This window comes from Pundamilia nyererei, unplaced genomic scaffold (genome assembly GCF_000239375.1).
Source record: "Pundamilia nyererei isolate P.nyererei 1_Seehausen unplaced genomic scaffold, PunNye1.0 scaffold00107, whole genome shotgun sequence".
In the NCBI taxonomy this organism is placed as follows: domain Eukaryota; kingdom Metazoa; phylum Chordata; class Actinopteri; order Cichliformes; family Cichlidae; genus Pundamilia; species Pundamilia nyererei.
The window spans coordinates 1495236-1499924 of NW_005187508.1; positions in this window are offsets into that span (position 1 = coordinate 1495236).

A 4689-nucleotide genomic window follows, 5' to 3' on the forward strand; every position below is an offset into this window, starting at 1 on the left:
CACTTACAGCAGCAGAGCACGTGTCAGAGGAGGTGGGGTCAAGGAGAGGCTCCTGCCTGTCACACTCGTTCAGCCAGCGGTGAGTGCACAAATACTGATAATGACGTGTGTTTTAATAGTCTGAGACATTAACATTAAATGGACTTTGTGGATATTTCTCTTTTTTCCAAAACATCCAAAAGGAACAAACGTCATTAACTTCTTCTGTTTCCTCTCACAATCCTATTCAAAGTGAGATCAAACGACTAATGAATGGGGAGAAAATAGGAAAATCATTCTTAAGCAAGTTAAAACAAACATTCAGATCATTATTTTTTTTTTTTTAAATAGGCTTGAGGGTGAAAGTAAAGCGAGAAGCTTCAAAGGTCTTGTTTAATCAGGACCTGACTTTACAGCCTCCATCGCTCTGAATTACCTGGGCGCTAAAGGGAAAGTAGCTGCTTATCAATATTTAGTGCTGCTGCAGTGCTTTATGGGCAGTTACTGACACTGCCTGACCTTTTGTACTGACCCTCATCACGGCACTTGATGTGCTGTTACAGTCCTTTAAACAGAGCATCACTGATGATTATAAACCATCTAAATTACTTTATAAAGCACATGAAAGCGTGAAATTTATATTTGCTGGTGCATAAAGGTGAGCAGATAACGTCCTACCCTGATATATTTCTTCATATTTCAGGGGTTGGTTTAGTTCCTCCTGCACTCATCCTTTACTGATGGCACAAGGGATTTTTTTTGTTGCAGCAGCAGGATAGAATAAAAACAGAACAGTCTACAATGAATTTCTGTTCATTTTAATTTTATCTATATAGCTCCAAATCACAACAACAGTCGCCTCATGGTGCTTTATATTGTAAGGTCGACCCCACAATAATGCATACAGAGAAAAACCCAACAATCATATGACCCCCTACGTGCAAGCACTTTGGCGACAGTGTGAAGGAAAAACTCCCTTTTAACAGGAAGAAACCTCCAGCAGAACCAGGCTCAGGTTGGGGTGAGAGAAGGAAGACAGGATAAAAGACATCCAGAGATTAATACCAAGTATAAATCGGAGTCTAATAGATAGATATATTTCAAACCACTGATGCACAAATACAACAGTGATAGAAACAAAAAAAGCAAAGTGGGCCCTGAGTATTCACTCATATTTTATTACAACCATAAGCAGAAGCCATACGTTAGAGCAGTGACTTCCCAAAGGTAAACAAAGCTAAACAGATCATCTCGAAACTAACACACAGGTTCTTCATTATTACTGAAATATAATAGCTTAAAATTCCTCCATCAGGCTCTTGGATGGCGGGAGTTCGCGTCAGGTTTTAAGGAGGATACAGGCATGTGGTGTAGCTGATCCTGCTGGGAAGGGCTGGGCACGGCCGGGCTGAGGCGGAGTGTGGACAAGTAAACAGATGCCAAGTCAAATAAAACTCTGCAATGGAACAGCTCTTGGCAGCAGGACACATTTAACACAAACACACACACTTTGTACACATTCAGTAGACTGTTTACACACAGCGTAGGCAGCGCAGCAGACGCGGGGTGATCCAGCTCCATCGCAGCTCACTCAACCAGAGAAAATCTGTAAGCCGAGTTTCAACCACAGTCATGTGACAAATCATCTTTCCCCAACAGAGAAGAAGCTTGTTCCCTTTTCAGCCTGTAACATTAGGAGCTCTGACACAGCAGGTGCGACACACACACACACATGTGCACACACCACTGTTACAAAACCCCATAATTGCAACATAAGTAACCTCATTTATCAGGCGGTTCTGGTGGGCTGTGAGGTGTGGCCACGTAAGGAGCAGTCATGCTAATCAGTGACATTTACAGATGAAGGTGTGTCTGGCTTCTGGATGTTATGTAGAGAACATGACTCTCTTTGTTGCTGCTTCATGGAAATCTCCACTCAGCTGCAGTGTTTGGTTTGGATCAAGACATGAGCTGTGCCTTCACCCCACAGATCAGCGAAGCAGTTAACAGACAGTATTAGCAATTCTTCTGTTGATCCCTGAGGCTCAGGCAAAGTCTTTGTTCTCACATGGTCGGTCAGAGGTCATTTACAGAGCAGCACCACTTCTGGACCTGGAAGGCCTGGCTTTCTCAAATTCATGGTGTATTTGATTATGAGGGAGTAGCTGATGCAAACAGATGCCCTGCGCTCCAACTGAACGCCACTTGTAGGGCCCAAAGGGCTCCACAACCAGAAAAAAGTCCAACATATTTTGGGAAAAAGAATAATCAGGTGTTTAAGTTTGACTGGGAAAGACATTTCTGAATGAGCTTCAACCACTTTTTAAATTATTATTATTAGGGTGACAAAAGTTAGAGCGGCAAAGCTGAGATGCTTTGTACAGGTGCAGAGGAGGGATAGTGGATATACTGGACGAGGATGCTAGGGATAGGAGCAGCTGAAGGTACACGTTTAACTGTATTTTTTATATTACTTATTAAAATAAAACATTATTTTATAAATATTTGAGGCAGAAAAAAAAACCGGAACACTCACCTGTGGCTTTCTTCCATTTTTCAGTCCTTTGTTTGCAGCCATGTCATCTATTGCCAACATTAATTATAATTTAATTTTGGGTTGGTTTTTGGCCAAGCTCAAAAGTAATTAATACACTTCAGGATATGCCAGGATTGCTTTTAACACTTGGAAATCCATTGATGTCAGTGACTGCCTGAAGTCTATAACTCAGGGACGTCATCAAAGACTGTTTTTCCTCCTTTGAGATATTCTGTCAGACTTCTATAGCAAAACTTTTGTAAAACACCTTGAATTAGAGCTGGAAGTCTGCATTTCAATCACACGCGGCCTGTTTCATTCAGTATTCATTTTGGTGGTGTACACAGTTCACCAAACTATAAAAAAAGTGTCTTATAGACCTACTAACTGTAATATGATCATTGCATAGCGTATCAAACTGTAGCTAATTTTTAATTCATTAACATCCCAACTTAAGCGTGGTATATAGAAACGCACCATTTATGTGCTTCTTTTCTTTAAATTAAATAAGCACATTTTACTCTTGCACACAAATAACCTGTAGCGAACTCCATGAGTGACATTTCTGTGATTAAAAACACAAAATCAAACAAGCAAAAAAAACAAAAAAAAACATCCAAGGATGGCTCCAACCCGACCGGGTGGCTGATTAAGACATGCTTGGAGAGGCCCGTGAACAGGTTTAGGAATGGAAGGAGAAAAAGATCTCTCGGTGAAATCGTATAGTCCTCTTGCATTCTGCTTGACTAACAGAACAACCCAATCACAGAGGGCGAAAAACAAAACAAAAACGAAGCATGCATGTACACGCACTACAAAATATTTTGCAGAAATTCCGTTTTCTGTCTTTTGTCTGGGGTCTTGCTGTTGGTGTTTTTTTTGGCTTTCCTGTTTCATGTACCCACTCTCACACTATATGCAAACTAACAGGGTCACAACTTGCCCAAACACGCCGCTTCTCCAACCTCAGGAGGAGTTCCTGTTAACAAATACATGTCTGTGTTTTAAGTACGGTGTACAGCGCACGTCTATATACTGGAAACCTTATATTGGTATTCAAAAATGACTGACATGTTTAGACAGGAGGTGGAAGAATCTATACATCCGACACATGTTGATCTGGAGTGCAACACACTCACTCACACACACACGCACAAAGAAAGCTGGCTTCAGACGTGTTGGAAGAATATGAAATGTATTTTAAAGTACAGAGTAGCAATAATCATAGTAAAACAGAACATGTGCAAAGAGAGTCAGGGGTAAAAGAAAAATATCTTTACAGTGTAAACCGACAGGTTTGTTGCAATCAGTGAGAACATTGACACGCAGTGACATTCAAACACGCACGTACAGGCACACCAAGCTGCAGCTCGGGCTGAAGAATTCAGTATGTTGCATACAGTAAATGATTTACGGGTGACAGATTGTCTCAACAGCAGAAGTTTTCCTCTTTAAAGTTAGCGTCTTTTGCCGTAATTTTGAGTAGCTCCTCAGTAAATGTGTGGACTTCCCCTCGCTGGAGCGGCACGGCTAAGCTTTCAGATTTTTCCCATCAATGCAGATGAATTGACATGTGTTTAAAGGTGAAACAACAGGATGTGAAATGAACTGGATTTATTGTGTTGCTTTTCCTGGAAGCTGCTGTAACTTAAATGAAGTTCAAGTTCAAATTGCGCAGGGCCAGGAAAGCCTAGGAAGAATCAAAAATAGTTCACCCCTGATCTCAGAATATGAGCACCATCATCATCATTTAGCCGATGTTATATTTAACCTTTGCATTACAAACCCCCCCCCAAAACATTTTGCTGGCGTTTATTTCTTCACCCATCCCTTCATCTCACCTCCTTCTTACAATCTCATTTTCTTTGGGAGGAACTTGTGTTTCTTAATTATTGTGATATTTGTAACAGTGCTCTGAATACTGCAGAGTGGAGTCTTTGTTCTACAAGCTTGCTGTACATTTTTTGCTGCATCCAAAAACACAAACAAACTCCATTTAACACACACACACACACACACACACTTATCCAGGTGACTTCAGGGTTATCCCTGACATTTTGTTACTATGAAGGTGGTTCACTTCTTAGTGGGGTACATCGCCATGGTAACCTATCCTGCGAACCTGTTTTATCTTGTTTTGTTTTTCAACCTTTTGTGTTCAAACAATTTTACAA